Source organism: Marmota marmota, unplaced genomic scaffold, assembly GCF_001458135.2.
Source record: "Marmota marmota marmota unplaced genomic scaffold, marMar, whole genome shotgun sequence".
NCBI lineage: Eukaryota > Metazoa > Chordata > Mammalia > Rodentia > Sciuridae > Marmota > Marmota marmota.
In genome coordinates this window covers 25,615,807-25,627,043 of record NW_026000057.1, presented here as the reverse complement: position 1 = coordinate 25,627,043, position 11,237 = coordinate 25,615,807, and the positions used below count along the sequence as shown (strand labels likewise).

The window sequence follows — 11,237 nt, the reverse complement described above, 5'->3', positions numbered from 1 at the left end:
GGTGCTGAGGATCGAACTCAGGGCCTCGTACATGCTAGGCGAGTGCTCTACCGCTGATCCACAACCCCAGCCCCAACACATTATTTTATATTCCTGAGGAGTGTTGCTTTTATTTTTTTAATTGATATTTATCTAGTCTTCATGCACCAAATGCTAATTTTTAAGAGGCCATAAAGTAAAGGAAATAACTAGATTTTTATGTAATCTACACTTTGCAACATTAATCATGAAAGAACAAGTTCCATGTCAAAACTTGCATATCAATAGAAGGAATTTCTTAAAATAACTATTTAAGGAACTAAATCACAGGTTGATGAAACTGGAGATGCTATTTTAATGTGAGATTATATATTTGATCAATTAACTACATGAATAAATACCTCCCAAGTGTAAGATTTCCAAATTGAAAATCAAGTACAAAAGCTCATGTGGCAATCAAACCCACAAGTAAAAACTGCAAAGTATGTGGGAATAATTGAGACTTGCTTAAGGAGCAAAAACTGAATGCAGTATTCCCACTTGAGACTAAATACAAAATCATATTACAGACAAATAGATTAAGTATTATAGAGGAAGAATATAGTTGATAGTGAAAATGAGAACTTTGTCATCTAAGATGGACTAAATGCAGAGAATTACTAAAGTTCCCAATGGCCCATTTAATCTTGTCAGAGAATAGAGAAGACAATAGTATGAAACTGATAGCTAAAAATCCTCAACTATTTCCACATTTTAGTAGACTTGCACAGGTTACAGAACTGTATTAAAATTGTATTTCTAAAGTGTTTATCACACAACTAAACTGAGATATGAACTCTAATTGCTGAGCTACTAAGTATTTAAGTTGATCACTAGAAAAAATTTTTTATAAACATCTAAGAACTTTATCTCAGGATGGTAAGTTATAGAATAATGTAATGCAAATAGTGCCTTTATATTTGAAGGGGATGATGTGGCAGTCTCCTCAATCTCCTCATGAGAAAATTGAAGGATGTCAAGAAAGAACCTCTGTTCTCCATGGCATACATAGAAGAAGTATTAGTCAGGGTTCTCCAGAGAAACAGAGCCACTTGGATATACATATACATACATTCAGAAAGAGATTTATTATAAGGAATTGACTTACAAGATTATGGAGGCTGGCAAGTCTCAAGATCTGCAAAGCGAGATGGGAAGCTGGAGATGCAGAGTGTTGACGGTATACTTCCAGGTTGACTCTGAAGCCTTGGAACCTGGAAAGCTGATGGTGTAATTCCAGTACAGAGGCTGGCAGACTGGTGATCCAGGCAGAGCTGATGTTTCACTCTGAAGACAGTCAAGCAAATGGAATTCTCTTACTAGGGGAAAGGTTGGCCTTTTTGCTCCATTTGGGCCTTCAACTGGTTGGGTGAGGTCCATCCACATTAAGGAGGCAAACTGCTCTACTCAATTCAGCAACATAAATGTTAATCTCATCCAAAACACCCTCACAGAAATTCCAAAAGTAATGTTTGACCAAGTATATGGCCCAGTTGGGTTGATACACAAAACTAATTATTAAAACTATGATGCCTGAAATCAATGGTCCCACTTTCTCCCCTTAGGTATCCTCTGTATTGAAACAGGAGCATGGTAGGGACATTTCAACATGGGCTAAGGTGTTTAACTGCCTATATCTGAAAGCTGTTTCCATATCTTAGTGCCTAGATGACTGTGGGCAAGTGGTTACTACGTGCTTTCTGATTTCTTCTTTTAGTTTTCAGATTTTATGGTTTTATTTAAGCATAAGCTAATATTCATTTTCCTCCCTGTGCAGTCTTCCTTTGGGATTGGTGACTTCAACGGTCAGCTGGGTTGCTCTTTTCACCATGGCTCTCTGGTTCTTGAAGGAAACATCATGAGCAATCTCAGTACAAGTAAGATTCGCTGCACATCAGCAGCACTTCTACCTCTTTGCTGCTGTGAATCAGGAACTTATGGAAGCCACTGGACAGACATGTGCTTTGCTTTCTTGCTTCCATAACCAACACTGGGCATCAGGATCTCGTCTCTGTCTTTTCCCAACTCTGTGGTCAATACTTCTGGGTTTCCACCAGTTATGCTGACTTTTGGCATGGTGCAAGATAAATTTCTTGGTCTTCTTGTTGATGATCTTGGGCTTCATGAGAGGTCTGAGGGCAGCCATAATGCCAAGAGGTGATGGGATCAGACAGACACCATAGAACTGCAGATGGCCAACAGTTAAAACTCATCAAGCAAGAGATACCTCCACTAATTCTTGGTTAATAAGATATGGATAATAACAGTTCCTGCTTCATAATACTATAAATATTGTGAAGAGGAAATGAGACATTACATGTAAAGCACTATTAGTACACGGCATAGACTGCCCAATAATACATTATATTACACAAAGTTCACTGAAATAAATTTTTTTAAAAAAAATCATCACTTCATGTGTTCTTCTTTTACACTTGACTTTTAAGTTTCATAAGAAGCTCATCATTTTTCATTTTATTCAACAGTTTTTTTTCTGCCAAATATACAATAGCACATATAATAAAATTCTCCCAAAACATTTTGACAGACACATTCATAATACAAATATAATATAGACGTAAATAAGCATTTTTGTATGATTATTAGTCTCTAATGAAAAGAATACAGAGAAAATAAGAAGAATAAAATGAGTATTTTATTTGCTCAAACAATTTTCAGCCTAATTGAGGAAACAAATGAATATATAGGATTTGAAAAACAATTATTAGAGAATGGTTGTGTGATAGTACAATGTGAACAAGAATCCCCTATATGGAAACCAGGCATCCCAGCCTTCCCTTCTCCTCTCCATCTAAGAAGAGCTACGGATTTGCAAATCTAGATTTGGAGTTTTGCTCATGCAAAGTTGAGAGAATGTGTAAAGCAATCAGAAAGTTAATGAAACAAATCAAAATCAACCACCTCCCAAGCCAAAAAAAAAAGAAAAGAAAAGAAAAGAAAGAAGAAAAAACAATAGATAACTTGGCAGGTCAACATAAAGAGGAAGGAGAGGAAGAAAGGAAGGAAGCAGGAGAGGAAAATCAAAATTCTTTGAGCTGAGGAGGGTCCAGAGTGAGTGGGTGGTGGTGGAACAGGTTTCATGGGAACTGTGAGGGAGCGTAGGGATGTTAACGGAGGCAGCTGGCCTGTTCTTTTACACTCACACCATCTTTTCCTGCTTTATCCTTCTCACTTAGATTCTGCTGAAGCCTGGACTCATGTTTTCATGCCCTGCTCTGCTTGCATTTGTCCCCCATTTCTTTGAATTGACTTTCAGCTGAATCCCTGAATCCTGGCTCTGCACAATCACTGATCTGTGTTACTAAGTGAACCATCTCTGGTATGATACTGGAGATGATTTCCTCATGCGACCCCTCTTAGGCCAGCAGCCTGGTCTGGGAACTGAGCACCCAGGCCTCACCTTCCATGCCCTGGCCTGGATACATCATGTGTCAGAGAATAAGAACAAAGCTTAATTGATGTTCATTACTTATAAAAGTTGTTCAGTTATGTTAACTTACATTTTTTTTGTTGATTATGCCTTATGATTATGGTTGTTTTCTTATATATTACAGTTCAACAAAGAACATTTAGGATGATTCAAGGGGAAAGGAGTTGGCGAACAAAAGATTATAAAACTCAAGTAATAAATCACACTAATAAAAGGGACTGCTCTGAATAAGAGCTGGTGAGTAACAAGAGAAAGGCCTATAAAGAAGAAAATCAGAAAGCCCCAGTAGCCACAAAGGTAAAAAAGGCAAAATGTAACTAGGACCTGTCAACAGTGACTGAAATTTTATAATAGGTAATAGCAGGACAATGACATAACTGTCAAATGGGATGGTAGAGAGCAATAAGTTTGGTAAAGACTAAAACTGATAGAGCAAAGTTCACACTTTTCACATCAGTCTGACTCAATCACGGTGACATCTTGCAGAATTAGGACTACATCTGATAATAAAAAATTTAAAAAAGACAAGCATATTTATTTGAATATCTTTCTAGTGTTTCTTCAGTCAAGGGAAGGTGAAATCAAAGTAACTGCTTCAATCCAATGCATCTAAAGAGACATCCAAAATAATTCCTGATTTATGGAGACCTACAGGGGGGTCTTAAAAAAAATTATGAGCCAGGCATGGAGGTACACCTCTGTAATTCCAGTGACTCAGGAGATGGAGGCAGAAGGATTGCAAGTTACAGACAAGCCTCAGGAATTCAACAAGACCCTTTCTCAAAAAAAAAAAATTAAAAATATTTTTTGTTAATGGATCTTTATTTTATTTATTTATATGCAGCGCTGAGAATCAAATCCAGTGCCTCATGAATGCTAGGTAAGCACTGTACCATTGAGCTACACCCCCATCCCTCAAAATAAAAATTTAAAAAAATCTGGGGATGTTTTCCAGTGGAAGAGTATCCCTGGTTTCAATCCCCAGTGCCAAAAAATAAAAATAAAAAAATAATGATGGTTTCTAAAATTCCCACAAAGGGAAGAAAGTAAAACAAACTAACTAGTTGGCCCTTTGTAGGTTATATCATTTAAAGATCCTTCTGGGCCTCTTAGTTGAACACAGCTTGTTAGTATAAGGGAAATGACCGTGGGTCATCACCTACTGTGTTACTGCATGTTTATTTTTTATTCAGTTTCCAGAAGCAAACTTTTGCTTAGGCCTAATGATGTCTTTTACAAAGTTCAGTAATCTAGGTCAAGGGGAGGATGGATTTCACAAGCTACGAGAAATTAAAGGTTCTGCCAAATCAGGACCAACTTTTATGAAGCAGTGATATTGATCCTGTGGCTGTGTGTTAAGATAAAATCCTTAAGAATTTGAATCTTTCTCTTGGGTTCCAGCAGTCTCTGACAGTAGTACTTTTATAGTGGAGAATCAACTGTATTTTACAATTTGTGAATTCATTAAGGGACATCTATTTAAAAGATTTTCAAAATGACACTTATTACATGCCCCTTTGTGCAGGGCTCTATGTTGGGTACATTTGCTAAGGGATAAAGATTTTTAAAATACCATTCTTTTTGCAGTGTAAACAGGAAAGATTTTGAGTGGGTAGATTACTCAGAAAGCAGAATGGGGGAAAGTGTTTGGGGATGGAGACTTTTTATGGAAGTACCAAGTGAGGGAAATGACATTTCTTGGCTCTGTTCCCAGTATTGTATGCTGGACACTATCTGCATGCACAGCAATCATCCTCATTCACACCCTACAGAACCATTTTATAATCAACTGGTAGTGCATTCGAGTTTACGCGTGACAATGTTTGGGAAATTAAAATTCCGAAGGGCTTTATTACCTTTGATATACTGGCTGAAGACAAACATAAAGCCCATGAGCAACACTGAAAAGCCTCACTATTTTCCCTCTTGTCATCTGTACAAGATGAATATGCTTTGCCAAAAGCTCAGCAGAAACCTCTCCTTGTTCTGTTTTGAAGACTAACATAGCTACTCTAAGTTATCAAATGTGTCCTGAAATATTTGTCAGTGAGTCATGAAACGGCCTTCTGAAACTGAAGCTAATTTTCCATGTCCCTGAACCTCAATCTTATTAAGTTAAGCTACAGAAGAAATGGGGAAAACAAATTAAATCCATTTGTGGTCATTCTACATACCTCTACATAATCCCAGAGATGTTTATGAGGCTCAGAGGTTTCAGGGAACGTGGTATGAAAATCTTTGCAAACTCTTGTTTACAGTGAGATTCTCAAGAGTTTGGAACTGCAGTAACTGAGGAAAACAGGAAAAGGAAGCTTTTGCTGACAATTAACCTCTTTTGTAAATTTCAATGGCCCAGTATCATAAGAAATGATTCCTATCATCTGGTGAAAGAATTCTGAGGATGGTTTTAGTTAAAACTTAATGTATTCTCTAAAATTGCTAATATTACCCCGACTGTAGTAACTAGTAGAGACCTGTCAGAGTACAGGTATAAAGAAAATTGGAATGTAAGAGAGAACTCACAAGTTTACCATATTAAAAATATTAAAATCTGGGTACAATGTTGCATGCCTGTAATCCCAGCAGCTAAGAAGGCTGAAGCAAGCAGATTGTAAATTTGAGGTCAGCCTCAGCAATTTAGCAAAGCCCTAAGCAAAATAAAAAATAAAAAGAGATGAGAATATGGCTCAGAGCTGGGAATTGCCTCTGGGGTCAATTCCCATTACAAAACAAAAAACAGACAAACAAAATAAAAAAACTCTACTGAAAATTATATTTAAAAAATAAAAATAAAACTTATATCAGTGGGGGATAAACATATACACTTTACAACAGGGGAGAATAGTGCCTGTGGCTAAAGTAAAAATAGAGATAACCTCCCCAAATCCAGAAGACTGGAAAGACAATTCAAGAGCACCGCTGATCCTGCTTCTGTCCTCCAGACCCTCTCTTCGGGCTCCCTGCCTCATCCCCTAACTCTGGCATAAATTAAAAGCTGATAGACTCTCATCCAAGGAAGGAGTTAAAACATGTAAGTCTGATTTAGGAAGATTTTCAATTTCTAAATTGATAACCAGCTAAGTAATTGTCTAATTAATTGGCTTTACAGGTACATATTTGTCATTCTTAATAAGTTAGAAGATACCATACATCAGATCATCTGATTCAGTTAGAATGTACCATGAATCAGACCAACATTCTGAAACGTTGCCGACTAGCATCTCCCTTTCTTCTTAGCTCTCCTTCTCAAACTGGTGCAGGAAAAGGCTGTCAGAGAGAGGCTACATAGTCTCGATCTCTCCATCATGGTGGCTGTCACTTTCAGAAGAGTGGAGCATTCTTTTCCGACTGCCACAACCAAGTACCATATTCCTTATATGGACTTGGGCAGAGTGTTCTTCAGAGATCTGAGTCTGTGGTATTGTGCCAACTCAGCATTGGCTGTTCTCAAGGGAAAAATTTGTGAAACTTCACGAACCTGAGTTAGGATTAGTATCCTCAGCAGCCAAGTCATAGTTCTTGGTTGAATGCCTATATTTAATATCCAAGGAAGCTTATATCAGGATGAAGGACACTGTATTGACATGAATTTGTATTGTCAGAAAGGGTTTTCCCCTTCCAACTCTGCCTATCCATTCAGATTGTTTTTCCTTAAAAAGAAAGTGACTATGAGTGATGATTTGAAATTCAGAAGGGAAAGTTTCTGGTATAAGGTTAAAAAATCCACACTCAGCAGCAAAAAGAAATAACACATTTAAACTGATGATGAATGAAAATGAAATAAAAAGTCATATGATATTTAAAAAGCAATGAGAAAATTACAGAAGATAGCAAATAGAAAAAAAATTCTATAAATTTATGTATAGCTATAATCCAGTTTCTTCTTATTTTTGTCTTTTAAAGTATTAACCAAATTTGAAATATTTCTAATGGTGGTTTATTTAGTATTTTTACTGGCAACTTAAGTTCTTGGCCAAACTTCCTAGAGCTATTTATGGACATTTTTCCCTCGCTTGTCTATAAAAATACATCACTGAGTATTTTTAACAGCAAAGTCTGCCTGAGACAGTCTACTTTCTTGACCTGTCAGATACTTGTGGCTGTTTCTAAGTAACCTCATTTGTAAACCCTTATGGAATTTTCTTTCCAATTGGTGTCATTTTTACTGAAGAAGAAGAAGAAGAAGAAGAAGAAGAAGAAGAAGAAGAAGAAGAAGAAGAAGAAGAAGAAGAAGAAGAAGAAGTAGTAGTAGTAGTAGTAAAGGAGTGCCCTATTCAATAAAAACAGATTACAAATGGTTAAAACTTCACTTTACAAAATTCTACATCATATGTCACTGCAGTCATTTTGGTTACTTCCAAAATAATTTTTAGATTTACATGATCCTGATGGAAGGAAGGACCAGCCATCTCTGAGAAAACTGAAACTGCTGACATATTCTTTTTCTTTAAGCTTCATCAGAAAGGAGAGAACAGAAAAAAGAATTACATGTATGTTTTAGTCATATTTTTTGTCACTGTGACCAAAGACCTGACAAGAACAATCAGAGAAGGAAAGTTTATTTTGGCTCACAGTTTCAGAGTTTCAGTCCAAGGTCTACTGACCCTTTAGCTCTGACCCTTAGACCCCACGTGAGGCAGAATATCATGGTGGAGGAGCCTGGCAGAACAAAGCAGCTCAGGACATGGCAATAGGAAGCAGAGAGAGAGAGAAAAAATATTTGTGGTATCTATTTTGTTTACTCACCAGGGACAAAATAGATTCCCCAAAGGCATGCTTTTAGTAACCTACCTCCTCCAACCATACCCCACCTGCCTACAGTTATCACCCAATTAATCCATATCAGTGGATTAAGCCACCATCATAACCTAATCATTTCATCTCTGAACATTTGTCTTACACATGAGCTTTTGGAGGCTACCTCACATTCTCTCTCTCTCTCTCTATATATATATATTTTTTGAAAGATTATCAAATATTATAACAACTGGTAATGCATTTGAGTTTATGTGTGATAATGTTTACATTCACAACATAATCAGAAATGACAAATGCTTCATTTCTTGTGTGGATCAATTCTTGTTGCTCAATTGCTAATGGCAGCTTGATAAACCATATAGAAAAGATTTCAGAGAAATAACAGTAAGAAGTATACTATTATTTCAAGTTTTCCAGAATTTTTAAAAATGTTAATGAATATAAAGGAATTATTGCTCAGCTGGAGGAAATAGTCTAGTTGGCAAGGAAAACAGAGATGCTTATCTCTATCCACTAAATAGCATTCTTTTCAATAAACTCATTTTCAAAAATGGATGGTTTCTCAGATATTCAGAAGACCTGTATATTACTGACTGGTAGCATAGTGGCAATTAATTAAATAATACAAGTCCTCATTCCCATAGTTCACCAGTTGAGCTATGAGAGTGAAACAAAACTGGATTATGAGAAAAGAGAAGAGTGGCAAGATATGGGCAGGAGACACTAGAAGGCTTCCTTCAAAGTAAAATTCTTTTGAGAGATTTTGGCTCTATAGTTACCAGTGTCTTATCTAGGTCACTGGCGAAAATATCAAACAGAACCAGGCCTTGGTTTGACACCTGTTAAACATTATTTATGCCTTAAGACTGACATCAAGCCATTTGTAACCATTCTATTTATAAGTTTTCTGAGCACCCTTCTGAGTTTCCAGATAGAAAGCATAGTGTTCCCAGCCCTTAGCTGATAAATTTACCTGATAATATAGTTCTCTGAATATTCAGAGGAATATCCTCTTGATGATTTTAGGTATTTTTATCTATAATTTTGTATAGTAAAAATTGTATTAGATAAACCTTGAAGAGGCTTGTAGTTTAGCCTTTTTAGTGTAATATTTTAGCTGGCCCAAGTTAATTGATAATTTTGCATAAATTACTTATTCTCTCTGGATCTCAGAAAATGAAGGTTGGCCCAGATTAGTATTTCTCAATCTACAAACCCCAAACTCCAGAAAATTTGATGCCAAGGGTCCAACAAATGCAAATTTAACCCAGAAACCCAGAATTGCCGATTACCATCATATGTGAAAAGTTGTGGAGCTATGATGTTCAAGGACCCAGTACTTAAAAAGGATGGGTGACACAAGCTTCTTTCTATCTCTCTGTTATCCTGTGACCTTCAGACCTTTCTTATATTTTTATCAAGGGTAAGAATTTTGGCAAGAGAAAGAATAACCACTTCCATTTTATAGTAAAATAACTTTAAAGCACAGAAAAGTAAAATCAATTGACTTTCCCCATATAAAATGATTATTTCATAATCTGATAGGAATTGAATGCTATCTTTTGACAAGTTTTTTTTTTCAGGTTACTACTGTATATGCTCTTTACTATAGTTTGAGCTTTATCTTGATAAGAGAATGAATATGTTATTATTTTACTTAAACTTTTGTTCTTTGGTTCATAAATTCCAGTGAGAAAAAGGAGAAGAGTGTACAGTAAGTTATTTTTGTAAAAGATGCAATTATTTGACTTTTCCCAGAATTACATGGTAGAGTTTCACTGTCAGCTCACATGAGCTGTGGAATCTTGGCTCTCTTCTCTCTTCAGAGCTACATGATGCCAGATACTCTCTTAATAGTGCCAGGAGATATTTCATCTATGATGTCAAAACTTGCAAGAAATTTGAGCTAAGAATGCACATTACATACTTAGTAGGACACCAAAGAAAGACGTTCAGGTCATAGAGACAAATTGTATTTGGAATTGACGTCTTTGGGAGATCAAACTCTCGTTATTTCAAAAACTTTAACCATGGAAAATCTTCACAGGAAGATGATATGTAAGCAGCTATATTTAAATTTGTATCAGGTGTTCTAATTGATGAGTGCCAGGGAACTGTGGCCTTTCTTAATTGTATGTAGAAATAAATATACATATATATTATGTGTGTATGTATGCATGTATATTTCCCATGTTGTGAAAGTTTTTAAAAAATCTAACCAGAAAATAAGATGTTTCCATCTTAAAAGTGGAGTAATTCCCTCCTTGGAGAAGAGTTAGACCATGAGTTTACCGCAGGACCTCAGGTGATGAGCTCCTGCATTGAGCCTTACTATTGACTAATTTATTTTGTATATATGTACTGCTACTTTTCCAATACATACTAGTATGGCTAATGTAATACTAATTCATTCAAAGGTGTTACCGAAGTTACACGCACAGTTTAATGTATTGCTGTTAAGATTTCAAGAATTATCACACAGGAGTCTGTGAAATTTTGCTTGTAAAGGACCCACTTTGAAAAGGCTGGGAACCACTGTCCTAACACATTTCATTGGCGTGACAGGCTGGTGAAGAGCTATTTTGGGTCAAGGGGCTCTCACTGCAGCTGCCTGTTTGTTAGGATAAAGGGCAAAGTGTGCCTTGAGAAGAAGCAACCTTAACTAACATTTGCCAGGCCACAGAGTTAATTTTACTTGTCAGCATAGTACTTGGTGTGAGAAATGATTTCATTACCAAATCCCAAGTGTCACCTTATTTCTCCATTATTTGACTGAAATAATAAAAACAAAACAGATTCTAAATATTCTGTCAAGCTCACACTCTCAGTAATTATACCTCTAAATTACTGGTATTTCAAAGCTTGGAAAGCACAGAACAGATATGTATTGTAGGAAGGGCAAATGAAAACTATTAGCTGGAAGAAATATTAAACAGCCTGAAGTATAGGAAGTTATGCTTAAGTGAAATTAATTATGGCAAGTGAGAGGGCTACCGCCCTCTAGCGGTAC

The 11,237-nt window shown here is 36.3% G+C and overlaps 1 pseudogene; it reads right to left on the bottom strand.

Annotated features, from left to right (window-relative positions):
• Positions 1-1,768: 1,768 nt before the first annotated feature.
• LOC107141138 lies at positions 1,769-2,164 on the bottom strand (annotated as a pseudogene).
• Positions 2,165-11,237: the final 9,073 nt, after the last annotated feature.